At 37.7% G+C, this 17,633-nt stretch overlaps 1 protein-coding gene across 1 annotated transcript in view; it reads left to right on the forward strand.

The window, feature by feature from the left end:
- LOC137193589 (junctophilin-1-like) overlaps positions 1–17,633 on the forward strand; it is a 56,112-nt gene that overhangs the window by 1,416 nt on the left and 37,063 nt on the right. The window lies entirely within an intron of this gene.

Below are 17,633 nucleotides of genomic sequence, written 5' to 3' on the forward strand. Positions count from 1 at the left end.
ATTCAGCAGATTTCCTGTCCGTGCACTAACACTAACATGATGGTAGTTATAGCTTTCAGTTGGTCACCCTCAATTGTACTCTACTTTTTGTGTTGCATTGTGGGATATTTTGAGTCCTTTATATTGAGTTACTGTGATGTTCTGTGAATGAATGTCATGGAAATACTATCGAGCACCGCTATGCTGATCTGAGCCACCATATTTGTTGTATTGTTGTTACAGTTTCTGTCATAACATGCACTGTATGTCATAATGTGGTTCAGGATGGAAAGATGTCAGCTTATGTCTGCAGTGCAGTTTGATAATTAATGTCATATAGACCTTAATCTGTTCATTCCGATTTTCTATTAATAAGTTATTTGAATGATCTCATATATTTTAGCAGGGAATATCAACAACAACCAGTGATTTTTAATCCAGAACAACAATAAATAAGGCCACAATAGAAGTCTTCAGGGGTCCAACATTTTGGACCTGATCTGAAACAGACCCTTGGTAATCCTACCTGAACCTGATGTACATAAATGATGAACTGTCAAATTAAATGTTTTTTTTTCTGTTGTGGTGACTATGTGGCATCACACATATAGACCTGAAACCTGTGGCACTCTACCTGACCTGAGTCAGCTCAGGTCAGAAATATTTAGCTACTTGTCACACTGTAATTATCCAGGACTCGCATATCACTATTGAGGGTAACACTTTATTTGAAAGGTCCCTTAATTTGATACTAATTTCCTGGAACAATTTGCAGGTATTTAACGGTAGATATTTAGGACATTTTATAGAAAGGGTTGTGCAATTTGATACAAATTATAAGAAAGAAACCAGAAAAAGGGTTTAGTTGTTTTAGTTGGTAAGTGGCCATTTATTATATTTGGGTTAATTTGCATATATTTTTAATAAGTTAGCAATTAGCAATTCTGTAACTGAGAGAAAAGTTTTCAGTGTGTAGTTTTGTGTGTCCAGCTACATTAAATTCTTTCTTAAAAACTGATTGGGTGCTTACCAACTAAAACAACTAAACCCTTTTTTTTGTTTGTACCAAATTGCACCACTATTTATGTAAAATACCCTAAAAATTAACCATTAAATACCTGTAAATTACTCCAAAAATGTACAGGAAATTAAGGGACCTGAAAAATCAAGCGTTACTGAAGTGAGCTATGAGACAGGAAATAACATGCACCGACTTCTTGAATCGTAATGACAAGAAGACAGTTTGATACGATGGTTAAGCTGGATAAATTTAGGACACTAACAGGTGGTCCATGCAGCCATGTAGACTCATATAGAGACTACATGGCTGCATCTTGCTGTAGTGTTTAGAATCAGTTTGATCACATATTAAAAGTTAAATTAGATGAAAAATTTATGTTTTTTGAGTTTCTTAAATTTTGTAATTATGGCGTAGCACAGTTCTATTGGGAAGCATGACATGAATTTAACATTTAATGTCAATATTCAAAAAGTGTGAAACTGAACCTTTTTTCTCTTTTTCTGTCCTAATGCCTGATGCTTTTATTTTGTCTTTTGCCTTCATTCCTCCTTGTCTAGTAATAGTAGTATTAGTGGTGTAACTGATGTTGTTATAATAGTAGCAGTGGCGGTGATATTGCATTAGTGGTAATCGTGTAATACAATAGAATATTCTTATTTGAAAAGTAAGCAAAATAGGACAGTACAACAGTTTATGTAAAATAAAAAAAAATAATTTACATTTAAAACTCAACAGGACTGAAAATAGTGCAGTTTTCCACATATCACTCACTAAATTGTCAATAGTACATGTGTTTTCAGTGTCACCAGTGAGTTCTTCAGTGCACTAACTTGACTGAGGCTCCTTCAGTTGTCAGTGGTGTATTTATCGGCAGGAGTTCTGACTGAATTGTGTCAAGTACTGAGAGTTTGCACCAGATGTTATGTTAAAAAAAAATCATATAAAACTAGATTTAAACAAACATTGTAAGTTTTATCCTGCATTGCTTCTTGTTTCAGCTGTTGATGTTAATACAACTTTGCGCGCTGATGTGTTTAAGTTTAGAATCTCGTCGGTCACGCTAGTTGTTACTGAAACAAAATCACATCACAAGTTGACATGTAAGATGGTGATCAGCGGCCATCAGTTTCAGTTAATGAGTGTCTCCCAGTGATGTGAACAGAGCTGCTATGAGTTTAAAAAGCTTCCTTTTGTAAAAGGGTGTTTCCACTGCAGGAACTTTCCCAGAGGACCAAGAACCTTTTGAGGAACTCAGAGACTAAACGTGTGCTTCGACCTGAGAAACCAGGGTCTAAATTTAGTACCGGTAGGATAGTCCCAGGGGCTAAAAAGGTCCCTGACTGGGAGGAGGGGTATTCCTTTCCAAAAGTACAGGAACTTTAGGGGAAAGGTTTGCAGGATGACCATCTCTGACTGGTCAAAAACAGACACACAACTCCTTCAACCTTTGCATCGTTAAGTTCATAAAACAAGGAAATACTCTAGTATCGATATAGTACAAGGGGAGCACGTATCACTTTGTTTGTTGATGTTAAAAGTAAAGATTTGCTGTCGGCTTCCTGACTCTTTTAAAAAAAAAAAATAGCCACAGAAAAATAAGAGAGAGAGAGATAGAGAGAGAGAGAGAGAGAGAGAGAGGCAGTAGAGCAGTAGTGGATGAGTGAAGTATAACTTTATTTTCTGTTTGTTTCATGGTGATTTAGTTCTAAAGCAGAAATACAGTAAATAATCAATACTCAGCAGATGATTTACTGTTAAGAGATATTCTGAGTTTCATTCTCCTTTATTTCCTCCTCTGCATTTCTCCTTTTCATTCATTCATTAACTCAAACAAGTCATCAGCAGTAAAAACAGGAAAACTGTGTTGTTTCCTCATATGTGAATACTGTGTTTCAAATGCTGCCTCGTTTTTTAATTTCTCATGGGTCTAATTTGCATGATCTGCTTGATTCTTCGGATGTGGTGGAAACACAAACAGGCCTGCACAACAGGGACTTTTAGTTCCAGGTTAGGTTCCTGAGATGAGTTCCTTTGGTTTCATAGTTCCTGGCACTTTTGGTCCAAAATGGGCTTTAATTCAGCAACAGGTGTGCTCAGGTGGAGCAGTGTGTTGGTTGAAAACAGCATTTTGCCCATGACGGGGATCAGGGTTTGGCAATATGACAATATATTCTGTGAGACAATATAAATATGTCTGCTATCAGTGACAGGTATGACTTTAATATTTGGGAAATACTGTTTTAATATTGTTTGTGCATTAATGTGATGAATTATCTTCATTTTCAGGTATTGCATTTGATAAACAAGATCAAAACAGACATCAGGTTATTATATTCATAAACTTCTTCTTCTCTTCTGATTTTCCTGAAGTAATTACATCTACTTTGATAAAGATATAATCAATATATTGCCACACTTATACAAGTTGAAGAGGGTTTGTCTAAATCCTGTTTAAACCTTCCTGCCACATCAGATCCACATTAACACTCTTGTCAATATGAATATTGTACAAATTGAGGAAAATATACTTCTCAGATCGGAGGGGTTCAGAGTGGGATTTGGGCCAAGCCAGACTTTGTTGTCCATCATGTGAGCTTTACTGATTGAACATAACAAACACCGACAAATATGTGCAAATGACGCTGCCAACTTTATATATAATGATCTGTCAATATGGTTAGTACCACTGAACCTGTTCAAACATTTGTAAAATGTCAAATCTAAGAAATATTGTAATCTAAGAAATGTAACCAATGTTGGAAACAAAGATGGCCTTTACACCTTGCATTAAAATGCGTCTCATATCCAGATTGTATCTAGACAAGATTTAACCTGATTACATTTACACCTGTCCAGCTCAAACAACCCAACATCACGTCCTCCTCTTGTTCGTGCAGGTCCAAAAAAAAAAGCTGTGCTATTGTATGGACTTTTTCATGCTTTTCAAAGCAGGCAAGGAAGCCATCTTCACACCATCCATGAGTGTCTTGAATATCCATAGCTTTCTTGCTAGTAGCTTAGCTTGTGAACTGGCTAATGGCTGCTACCTCACTGGTTTGGAACAGTCACATACAATAACGTATTTCCGCCCATGTAGTTGTATGTTGATTGACAACACAATTGCATTTTCACTTTTGTTCAATGTGGTCACAATGGGACCCTGAACACCTGCGGAGGTGGTGCGACCAATCGGATCATAATCTGTTCTAAATGTGTCTTGGGTGCATTTACACCTGTACTGTCATGTGGTCAAGCACTATCTGATTGCAATCTGATCACCCAAAACACATTTCAATGCAAGTTTCAATAGTCCCTAAAATGTTGCAGTGATTGAATGTTTCAGAATAAAGTAGTGTTTGGGTTTGTTAGTTAACTATTCACGGAAACTAAATTTGAAGCAAAGTTTCAACTTGTGGAGCCCCATGCTGGTAATTTTAAAAGTATGACAAATAATATATCATAAATAAATGCTAAATAATTAAAGCAAAAATCACCTGTGCTGCACCGGCATCATAATCTGTATTTCCACTGCATTTTTCCATCAGTTAATAATCAGCAGCTGAGCATTGTGTATGACATGAAATTGCACCACTCAGCTGCTCCAAATTTTTAACATATTGTTCTGGAGGAACTTTGATTGGTTCTTTTTCTCTCTGTAAAGCTGCCGTCTAAGAAACTCAACACTTCATGGAAATCAAGGGAGTATTCCCCCAGAACTGCTGGAAGCATTTTACTATATTGTGAAACAGATGTTGCAATAACAGCAAATCATCAGGAAGATAACAAATGGAAGCAGAGGAGGGAGGGAGGTTCCTTCAAAATATGATATAAAGTAAAATGGAGAAAATAAAAAGACATGACTCAAATAAAGAAAGGCGCTGATAGACAGTACTTTAGAATTTTACAGTATTTACATACTTGTATGGAGTGCAAGCAAAAATAACATTGTACTTTTTAAAAGAACTATTTTTGCCACAATCATTTACTGTAATTTGCAATTTTTCATAGGGTAACATACAATATAATACTATTATGATATGTTTACCATGATATGCTGGTACCATGAGCATGAATCAGTCAGAAACTGTTAATTCACTGCTTTCAGTTTGATATAATTTTACTAACAGCAGGAAGAAAATGGAACAACATAGTGAATGGACTCTGAGCCTATTAAACACTTCAACAGCAGCATATCATATTTGTCCTGTATTTCATATTAAATAGCAATAAAGTGGCTGAAAAGCTTAACTTCCGTTGATCAAAATTGTTTTTTCTTGGTATTTCCCTGCAATGTCTGTTTCATTCACACAGGTTGACCAGTCTGTGTTTCATTCAGATTTACAGATCCTAACATTATTTCTTGGGATTCGGTCAGTAAAGTCATGATTTTCTGGATATGACTGAAAAATAATGGGTCTTGATGTCGATTACATAGATGGAATAAATGAGAATTCAAACCCAAAATGCTATTACATCTTTCTGAGGCTGTGATTTCCACCACGGCCTCCATTATTCTCAACTTTGAAGTGGTGGAAAAAGCACAGAAAATAATCCAAGAACAAAAAAGAGAATTACTTAAAGATTTGGTAATTTGGTCAAATATCTTATCCTTGCTTGGTGAAATACATTATGTCAGTGGAACTTGGAAACAGTGTATTTGCATAAACACAATAAAGACAACTTATATTTATCACAAATAATGTAAAGCAATAGTTTGACATTGTGGGAAAATGTGTATTCACTTTCTTTCCGAGAGTGAGATGAGAGGATGGATATCAGTTCATGTCTTTGTGACAAGTGCGGAGCTGAAAGCAGGATGTGGTTAGTCTGCTTAGCATAAAGACTGGAAACAGCTTCTCTGGTTTGTCCACATATTCTATTCTCTTTCTGTTTTTGCACATTTTCCAAATGTTTAACTTGTTTCAACTTCTTAAAAGCCCCCAGGTAATATTAATCTTATACAAAGTGGACTTTGGTGAATCAGGATCTATATATGCATTGGCTGCTTAAGATTCACAGCAAGTAAACATGCCAGCAGACACTGTTACTATATTTACCAATGACTCTATTCAATGAATAAATTCCAATAAGATTTTCACTGGCTAAAATTAATTTCTCAGTATCAGTTTGTCAGATTTGTAAATCATTTGAGAGAGAGAAACTTCTAGAATATAAGCTATTGAGTCTTTTTTGCTCTTTAATTTATACCAGAGGCTTTTCCAGGCTCTTCAGTCAGGCAGTAGAGAAAGCTTATTCCACATAGCAAGATAGCTGCTTGGAGTTATGTTTGGCCAGTGTCTCAAGTTACTTCCATCTTTTAAAATAGCACATTCTCACATTCTCCATCTGAAGCCATCAGGTCCAGAGCCTGAGCTCTCCTAACCAGGCCACCAAAGCTAACTGTTTTATCATCTAATGACGTTCAACTGGTTGTGGTTTTAGAATCACAATATTTTCATGGCCTATCTGTGGAAATACCTCTCACACTCAAGCATACTAAAAGAAACATACAGGTGCTAGGCTCCTGTGTGTTGGGCCTGTCAGTCAGTGCTTCCAGCTGAGCTCCTTAGGTGATAGGATTGCATAGAAATACATAGTGGAAATGCAATGTAGATGGTCACTTTTCGGTTACGTTTTCATACAGCATAACAGCAGAAAGCACTTGTATGCATCAGAAAGCCAAAACACATGTCAGAGATGTGGCGACATTGATACACAACCACAGATTTGACCCAATGTCTGTGTGTAAAATGTCAAATCTTTTGAAGCAAGTCTCTCTCTCTCTGTATGTGTGCTGTCTGTCAGTGTGTGTGACCAGCCCCCCTCTCACTAGCCTACTATATTCTACAATCTAGGGCTGCAACTAACAGATATTTTCATAATCAATTCATCTGTTGATTATTTCTTTGATGAATCAATTAGTTGTTTGGTTCAGAAAATGTCAGAAAATGGTGAAAATTGTTTCCCAGAGTCCAGATGACATGCTTAAATGTCTTCTTTTGTCCTGACTAACAATCATCAACCCAAAGATGTTCAGTTTACTGTCATAGAGGACCAGAGAAACCAGAAAATATTCACATTTGATAAGCTGGATTCAGAAAATTTGGATTTTTTTTCTTAAAAAATGGCTCCAAACTATTAATTGATTATCAAAATAGTTGGCAATTAATTCAATAGTTGGCAACAAATTGATTAATTGACTAATTGTTGCAGATCTGGTCTGATCTCATACCTACTTCAAGCAATCTGCTCCCCACAAAAAACGAAAGAAATATCAGATTCTTCCAACACTGCCATAAAATCAGCAGGTGGCACCCATAGATTGAATTAAAAAAAAAAAAATGGACATAGCCACCACAACGTCACCCATTGGTTTCTGGAGAGTGGTGTTGAAACTCAAAGTGGGCTCTCCGGCCATCACCGTCTTGGCAGTGCCTGACTCCGCCAAACTCCCGGCTAATCTAAAATGGGCAAAGAGGTGGAGCTGAGGCAGGTCGAATGAAGTCTGGTTGCTAGCCTCTTCATTTTTCTCTCAAAGTGCACCAGATTGATGCATTTAACTTTAAAATGTACCGAATATTTTCTTCTGGGGAGCATGCCCCCTGACCTCCCTGGAGAGTGCAAGGTTCACTCACCACAGTCACACAAAATTCTGTGGGAAACTCTGACATGTCACTAACTTCAGATGGATGACAGTGATTTGTGAACTTAGATGAATGATGCTCTGTCAGCAGCATTTTTTGTGCATCTTCATCGTTCGTTAGGACTAGCTAGTTACTAGAACCATTCTCAGTTTTGTCAGAAATTTGATTTACACAGTTTACAGTTGAGTTGGGTGAGCCTGGTGGACATTTTGAAGTGTCTTAGCAGATAAAGCACAGGTGGAACTAATGTTGACTGTTAACAGTGGCACTGTTCCATTTAAGTATCCCAGTAAAAAAATGACTCTGGAACCAGCACATATAAATGGAGTTTAGCCATCATTACTGTTAATTACACCTGTGCTATTCACACTATGACATGTCAAGTGTCTGCTGTGAAAGGGCATATCGTGCATGTTGGTTCACTGACATGCCTTACTGGGACATTAATGGAGTTGTCGTTATTACTTAGGCCGGGGGTCATACAGCCTCTTCCTCAGCAGTGTGTGTGTGGCTGAACTGTCCACACAGAGCTGCTACTGCCATCCCTATCTTTCTACATAGACTTTCACTTTGATAATGGCCACCAATAATAGAATGTTTCATATCATTTCATTATAAATGTCATTTATATTTAGTTTAGATAGAAAAAGGTTAAGAAGCATGTGCTCAATAAATCCATTATCTCATTCATCATGAGGTGAAAGCTGCTTTCTTTGCATCTGGTTGGGGCTACTTCTGTGTCAGCCACATACACTCCTCACACAGGACGGATTTTTTAATGATTATATCAATTATTCCGCCAGTTAAACCCCCGCTGTCACCGCTCCAAGTGAAGAAAATCCCACCAGATACACCAAGTTCCCCTAAACAAACCTCCAAACTAACTGTCAGGAGGGAAACTGACAACAAATAAGTAAAATGACAACACCAAATCTCCATCTAGAAGCAGATGAAACAACAGACAGGAGTCCTGGTTTGAACTGATGTCACAGAAAGCGAGCAGGAGTCGAGAAAAGAAGCTCGTCATTCTGGAGTTCCCCGCCATAGAGGCTCCCTGCCCCGGTGTGCACCACGCAGACTGACCTGCAGTGGTGACAGTGTATTTTTTTCATGTCTTATAGTTTTTTACTTGCTTACTTAGTCTTATTTAGGGGGTAGGTGGGTCCAGGATTTTTGTTTTTTATTTCAATAATAGAGAAAAATACATCTTGTCTGTATTTTCAATGAAATTGTATGTAAATATTTAATTTTAGAGTCTATGTCGCTTGTATGAGTGCATTCGGTCTCTTTTGTGTTATGTTCCTCCACCTTCACCAAACTAAAAGGAAAAAGAGATAATAAAGTTGGTCACAAACAGAAGGAGTGGGACAAGATACACAAATGTATCTAATATAAGGGCATGCATCTTTAATGTAATATATTGATCTTCTTAGCACATCTCTGCCCTGGTTTTCTAAATGAAGCCTTGATGTTGTTGGGGTGGTGGGGTGCAGGTCAGCATCATGAAGCTGTCAAACAGTCAGGAAAAGCTGATTGGCACACTGATGAGTGATTAGGCTAGCTCCTCCATGGAGAAGAGAGCAGCATTAACCTTAAGTGACTGAGTGATGAGAGGGATTTGCCTTCTTGACTTTAAAGTGATTGGATGACAGCAGGAAGAAAGTGGAATTAAACCAAGAGGTCCAGCCTTAATGATTCAACAGGACTATTTAATAAAAAAGATGAAAGGCTTATTTAAGCTTTTCTTATTGTTTTCCTGAGAGATTCAGCACGCTGCAAGATTTTCAACTTTTTCATCTTCAATCTTTGGATGAAGTTTTAAAACATGGTTTCTTTCTGTTACTCAGCTAAAGGAAAATAATATATCTGTGCTAAAGCTAAGCTAGCAACCTTCGGCTATGTTTGAAAAAATGACTTTTACTTTAAGAGGAAACTTAGACACAGTTGTTCAGCAGGTTCTTCTCTTCATTCAGGATCAGGCTCCGCTTCATAGACACCTATATACTGTCCTACAGCTGCAGACATTACTCCAGGTAAAGAGCATAAGGGAACTTGCATTATTCATTAGCTCATATTCCAATTGGCTGGAGGTGTGGCCCCCACCTTCACCCCAGTAGTAGAGTAGGTGGTTATTAATAATACAGATTTTATTTAAATACCTTCCGAAACAGCAACAATCTGTGCTGTAAGGAACGATGGATTGAGAGAAATCTAAACAACTTTTGTTGAATAAAATGTCAGATATGTTTAAAATGGACTTAATACCACATCTTCAATAACTCAGACATGTGAAATGTGACCCCGACTACACACTGCTTTTTGTAAGACGTCAAAAGACAAAAAGGTTGGAAACCACTGGTTTTATCTTTAACAATGCGTTGTATTTTAAAAGCTTGTTATATTATCCATTGTGTCAAATCTTCATCTGAAAAGTAACTAAAGCTGTCAAATAAATGTAGTGGAGTAGAAAGTAAAATATTTCCATCTGAAATGTAGTGAAGTGGAAGTATAAAGTAGCATCACATGGAAATACTCAAATAAAGTTCAAGTACCTCAAAATTGTACTTCAGTACAGTATTTGAGTAAATATACTTAGTTACTTTTCACCTCTTAAAATTATATTAAACATATTTGACATTTTAAACGTTTCATATCAATGACTGGAATCAGGACATTGACATCACTTGTGGGAGCTGGAGAAATACAAAACTGGCTGGGGGTAAATGGCAAACTTGCGATGTCCTGTGAGTGAAAGAGTAGCAATTATTTTATTATCCACCTTATCAGGTTTTGTTTTCCTTTTCCACTTTGGTTGCTTGCTGTATAAATTAGTGAGTCAAACTGTTTTTGATGAGTGTCCATTATGTGTTGTGTGTGATTGTAGGTTTCATTAATCTGATTCCAGTTTAAGGGTATGGAGTAACAATCCGTCAAAAAATAATTTATAATGTGTATTAACTCATGCATGAAGTGCTTATAATTTAACAGTTTAAAATTCCACTCCATTCCAATTGTTATTCATTTTTTACTATAACTGCTACATTACTCGACATTTGTTTTGTTGTTTTGTTGTTTTTACTTCTTTATTTTAATCTTATCAGTAGCCTTCAGTCAATGGTCCGCATTAGTCTGGGGGGGTCGACTGGGTGACCCACCACCTAGAAGTAGCCTATTTTCCTCACTGTCACCATGCTAAGGTTTTCTTTCGATGATGTCTTTAACATCTCTCAACACAAAAACACGAAAGTGTCCTTGATAACTCAACAATACGATAGGTTATGTTAAGACTATCAGTTTTAATAATTTCTCTTTCGATTCTGAGAAATAAAGTTTCAGTTTTTGATAGCAGAAGGCTACAGAAGAGCATGGTGTTGTGGGTCAGTGTTGGAAATGAATGAGGTGAAGGGCAAATATGCACCAAGAAATCTCAGAATGCCCCTAAAAACTGTGATTGAGGGGCAAAAATTGCCTCCAAGATTTCTATATAAATAATTTTATATTTCCAGTTTAGGCCAATATTCTAGTCCTACATTAAGCCATCGTTTTATTTTCATTCAATTCATTTAATTTCCATTTCTGTTTCTAACACACTCTCACACAAACAGCGCTGTTGTTCGCACTACACTGCTGTAATGATACCTGGCAGAGGCCAGGCAATCCTGCACCTGCAGTGAAGTTAGCTGCTACGATGGACCTTCATCCCATTAAAAAAGGCTCCAACTGTCACCAAAGAAAGTATCCCAAGTCCTGGGCTGTCACCAATGCCACCCCCAGCAAATAAGAGGGCAAAGAAAGTTGCCGCTTCTACAAAAAATGAAAAATAGACTGGCTTGGTATTGAAGAGGTGAATAACACGACTCCTCTTCTGTAAAGCATGCAGGGCTCACCCACCCAAACATAGCCTTGGACAGCGAAAAACTAAAACCCTAACCCTAACCCTAAAACTAATCACAACTTTGATAAAGGAAGCAAACAGGTTAAAAAATATTCAGCTCATCATCACCAAACAAGCCTTTAATGCTAACGCTAGAGGCTTTAAAATGTTGTTGGTCTGGCGCGTAAGCTAACATTAGTGTTAGCAAGTTGGCTAGATAATGTTATTCTTACAGCTTACATATGGGTCTTGACAACTGGTGGGGTGATGAGTGCAGTTGACTAACGTTACTGAGCTCAATTCATTAAGTGAAGTAAGCTTTTTAGTCCCAAGTCTAGAACATCTTTTTTTCAGTCTATAATCATGGACAGTCGAGTCTATAATGTTATTTCATCCATACTCGAAATGTCGGCAGGGCTATATTTCGTGATGTAAAGCAGCTAAAAAATTCAACTGAAGTTATTTCCAAAACTGCATCAATAAAGAAGGAATATTACCCTCATTTTGGCTCTTTTGTTAGTACTTGTAGCTACTAGTCTGGAATTTTGTGAAACACCTGAGGCTGTGGCATGCAATGCGTCAAACCTACAATGATGAAATCATCGAAGTTAGACTGGTTTTGACTTGTACCAGAACTTTTGGTAAATTTAATTAGATCAAGCCCATTGAATATTGTCATGATCCTTATCTTATACTGTCATCTAGTGGTTTATACTGAAGGCTCTTCTTAGATAAAATCTTAGTTGTTGAAAGGGAAACGGCCTGCATTGGTTTGCTTTTCAGGTGCTTATTATTGTAGTCAGAAAATGTAGACGATTATTATGAATAAGATGGTGTTTACTGAGGTGGTGATCATCACAAGGTGGTGATTACTGTATATCATATATTTCATACACTTCATTTCTTTGTGCGTAGCACAGTCCATATTTCCTTTGTACAGTTAATATTTCATTTCATGTTTTATATTTCATTTCAAAACTATTACTATTCCATTCTGTAAATAGATTTTACAATTTCAATTTTATTTTAATATTACTTAGTTCATTTCATTATCATTTTTAGTGTTACCTTACTTTTGTCTATTTTTATTTTTCTGTGTTGTGTTTTTTGGGAGAAAATGCCAAGACACATTCTTTCTATTCTTGAATTGGCTAATAAAACAGATTCTGGTTGAATGGGCAACTGTAGGTCATGCTGACATAAAATCCCAAAACCAAGAATCATAAAGATACAAAAAATCTGGCTAACCCTAACCCAAGCACTTCAGGCCTTCCTCCAAGCCTGTACTAATGCCCGAGATTGTCAGCAGTATTATAATCTTTGAAGGTGACTCATTTTGCTCACTATTTCCATTAAAAAAGAAGAAAAAAAAAAGCTTCATTTTATATATTGGGCCTTCAAAGTGCTCTCTGAAACTAGGCCTGGGATAGCTTGTGTCCATGAAATGAGAAAATTAAAAATTTGTAATAGAGTGAAACCAAATACATCATTGGAAAGGTCTTGGCCTGGAGAGTAACATGCCAGTATGAAGATTCTACATGGCTCCTGCTTTGACCAGTGACCTTTGAACCTTGACCTCGGTGCATATTTGTAACAAAACGGGCTACAGACATAGGACCAACTATTATAGAGAGCTGTGGACCTCAGCTATCATGTGAGTGTAGTCAACAGCTGGGGGCGCTGTCAGATATGGGTATAATATGGTTAAAATTAATTTTCACCCATTTAACAATTAGCCTAGATATTTAATTAATCTGATTACACATATGTGTTTACCATCCCCTTAAACTCCTCAGTGTACTCTCAATTCAGTATTTATAACTTACAATTCTAGGAAAAACACTAATATTTTTTTTTTTTTAAAAACTACAATTCCCTAGAGCTGCGCCATGCAGCTTGATACAAATCTACACCACAGTTGTAGTTCTTCCAGTTTAGGGTTGTAAATAGATATATCTACTGAATACATCAAATATCTAGTACAGCCAAACTAGTAATTACACTGCATCTAGATGATCTATGTTAAGAAAAAGTGAAGATGTTGGTTTATTTTTATTATTTATTTGGAGTCGAGCGCGCCAACCGCCCACAATACAATAGAGCCGCACGGGGACCATTTTCCTCTGACGTCATGCTCAGGGTGGGAACCATACATATACATATACCTCCACTCTGTCCAGACTGCCGCTAATGCAATACCACTAACACACAGTTAGCTTGGCCTGTTAGCACCTGCTACCGCCAATGTTACGGCCGGGACACACTGCCTGTGTAAGCATTGTGTTTGTATCACAGAACCCCCTAGCTTTTCATATCAGTGACATCAAATGACATCATACCGGCAGCTTTACAACTTTCACTATAGTTTCAGTGTCTATACCCGTAGAATATGTCACAGACATGAAAAAAATATAGTGTCACCACTGCAGGTCAGCCTGCGTGGTGCACGCTGGGGCAGGGAGCCTCTCTGATGGTGAACTTGTTGTTTGTTTGTTTGTTTGTTGTCAGTTTCCCTCCTGACAGTTCGGAGGTGTGTTTTTCAGAGTGTGTTTGGCTCGTTTGGGGAACTTGGTGTCGTCGTGGAGGTACTTTCTTCACTTGGAGCAGTGACAGCAGGGGTTTAACTGCCAGAATAATCAATATAATCAATAAAAAAAAACCCGTCCTGTGTGAGGAGTGTATATGGCTGACACAGAAGTAGCCCCAACCAGACCCCACCATGCCCGTCAGAAAGAAAGCTGCTTTCACCTCACACATCATTATTTATTTTCACAATTGAACACACACTTCTTAACCTTTCTGTGTCTAAACTAAATATAAATGAAATTTATGATGAAATGATATGAAACATTCTATTATTGATGGCCATTATCAAAGTCTAACTCTATGTAGAAACATAGGGTTGGCGGTAGCAGCGCCCCGCAGCAACACTGTCTGTGTGGACACCGCCGGCATGTGAGCTGTAAGAGTTCAGCGACACACATGCACTGTTTAGGAAGAGGTGCTACAGAGAAAAATACATGAAAAAACTCGCAAAGCTGTTTCTACTGATCTGTATGAGAGTTAATCAGGGATCCTTTTCTGAGAAATGGAACAAAACCAGCTGATGCATCATCGCAGACAGGCTGGAAATAAAGCTGCCAACATTGGCTAGCCCCATTCACTCAACACTCAGCAGTTCATAAAAACTCTCAGCTGCTTTGATTGTTAAACTGTCACATTCGGTCAGTCTGTCAGTCAAACTGTCAGGTTTTGTCATGTTTTATGTGAGCAGCCAGCCGTCAGAAAAAAAAAATGTGGTGCAGGAGACACGAGACATACAATACAAAACAACAATACATTCGTTAGAAAGTCGTGCTGAGTGTCATGAAAAAAATGGGAAATTCGAGTCCATTTACACAAATCTGTAGATTAAATCTCGTGACTATTTCACAAATTTCTGTGAGACTGGGTTGGGAGGTCACAGTTTTGACTTCTTTATTGCCTTGCTGACATTGTGAATAAGATGTTGCTTTTCTGCAGCCCTATAATAGCAGACAAATGGACATAAAACCAGAGGATGTATGAGCAATCACTGTATCAAAAAGACAGATATACAAACACATAAAGACAGAAATTGATCCCTGAGTAGATTGCTGAGAAATACAGAATCATGTCTGAGGACCCTTTAGTGTTACTGTCAGTACCTGTGTATATATTCTCCTGACAGACATTTGTGGTGCAAATTGCTGATTTCACTGACTCACAACTTTTCAGTCCCTGGCAGCTGCAGTCACAGCTTATCCAGAAAGAGATTGAATCTGCTTCCACAATGGCTGCAAGAATATATCCTCTCAGCTCTCTGCCGTGAGGATATAATTGAGGTGAATTGTCTCTTTTTCTCACCTCATATTCATACAATAAAGCAGGGATAGACACTATTACTCTTAAGCACTGGCCCCCATGGGCCACCAAGCCCCTAAATTCGGTGGCCAAAATGTAAGCTCATGTAAAAACAACACAGAAAAGGCAATTTAACTCAACTTAACACAGTGTTCCTTAACTTTGACACTTCAATAAATGAAAATAATTGAATATGCCATATGAATAAAAGTTGACAAAGAAATGTTCATATTTATTTTTATTTATATTTTAAAGCCATAGTTGTAACAGGTGAACACTGGCTGCAAGTTGAGTTACTTGAGCGAGCCTCTGATGAGTCGATCGAATCCACCTGAGTGTCATCTGAACACTTCAATGGAAAGGATACAACTCAAAGAAATCTAACCTTTTGTACAAACGAGTTAAGTTGGTCAATGCCACAAATTTGTTGACCTAGAAATAGTGCAGAATCTTAAATATTTCTTCTTCATTTTACATGTCATTACTATGACTTTTTTAATAATTAGATGACATTACATGTCATCTAATTATTTCCAGGTTTACGTGAAAATATTAGAGATTTTCAATGTGGTCTCAGACTTTTGGACCCCACTGAATATTATTAGTTTTCTAAGGATATAATGTTGAAGGATACTTGATCATAAATGCACATGAGCTGCTGCTGAAAACATTTTACCTTTTTTTTCTTCAAGCTAACTCTGGCGCAGTGCATCTTTAATGTTTCAAACTGCACACTGTCCCATTCAATTAATAAATAAAGTAATTAAAAAAAGACTGAGACTTGCAGCTTTTGTATGATGAAATCACTGACGCAGTGATCTAATACAGCGTCACAGTGCCACCAGTACGGGGAGTGAGGTGTCACCTTTTTCTGCTCCATCTGCCTACAAGCCCTTACAGAGGGAATATATTACCCGGTAGCCACTTTTCCCTGTGTAAAGCAAGATGGCAGCTATTGTTGAGAAGATTGTCAAATGCGAAGCGTAATCTACACAGACAGTTGTTTAAATCACACAAATATCCCATTGTATATGTGTTTTGAACATATTAACGGTATCTACATTAATTGATCAAGGCTCCCAATCTGTCTGTGAGCTCACCTGTTTCACTACAAGCACATTCACTCGCTACGGTAGGCAGGGAAATAAAAATCAATGCATCAATAAATACCAACACCGTTGATTTCTTCCCGTGGAGCCGACATGAAAACTATTTTGGTTCATTAAATTTCTGCTGTCAGTCAGCCTGGTGAAGGCAGGTTAGCCAGCTGTGGGTCAGCAGCTGCTGCTGTCAGACAGCTGCTTCTGTGGACAGAGACTCTGAGCACAGGTCAGAGTCAGTGTGGACTGAACGGTTACCGCGCTCGCTCACGTCTCGCTTACTTTGTGGATTTTCCAGTTGGGTTGGCGAAGGCTCACAGTGTGGGGATAAAACTTGATGGCCACAGGGGGTCACCTACATGGAATATTTGGTGGCCAAATATTCATTCATTCAACTTTTTGTAGCCACAGGCCATCAGGCCACGCTTAATGTCGAAGCCTGATAAAGAGTCCTGCTAATGTGGATTTTTTTTTTTTTTTTTTTTTTTATGGCTTAGTGCAAAACCCTGATCCTTTGCTCAACACAACAGAAACATTCTTGAAGGGACTTTCACACTCAATGCATACATTCGGTACGAATTTCATTAAGAGATTTCTGGTTGGCACATAGAAGTTAAGAAAAGGCGCAGTAAACATTCCGGCCCATTAAAACGCCATGCTATGTGATATGTTGAGGCCATTGGCTATTAAAGTTATAAAAATTCCATTGAAGACATAACATTTGTCAATCCAATTGGTGCTACTGGACATACCAATATGACCAGTTATACCAAGTACAACAGTACGCTTGGGTGGTATCTATTTTCCCATACCTTCATACCTTCCTGACATTTCACCAGGGTATACAGTATATGACCATAGATGTATAAAAACCAAAACAAAACAAAAAAACGTAAAAGCAGAGCTGCTGGTGATAGAAGTCATTATAGTATATATGACATTGTGTAGTCTACAATGCTGTGTGTCTAATATGCAGATAGCCTACTTAGAGAGGTCCTGCTGGGTTTAAATACTTATGGCCCATAGAATAATGATTAGATAGGAAATAAGCGGAACCTTAGCTGTTGCGGTGAAGGAATTTCCCCTGCAGTGATTTAGGGTGGCTCAACAGCACAGTATGCAGGCATATGTGG

Source organism: Thunnus thynnus, chromosome 12 (genome assembly GCF_963924715.1).
Source record: "Thunnus thynnus chromosome 12, fThuThy2.1, whole genome shotgun sequence".
In the NCBI taxonomy this organism is placed as follows: domain Eukaryota; kingdom Metazoa; phylum Chordata; class Actinopteri; order Scombriformes; family Scombridae; genus Thunnus; species Thunnus thynnus.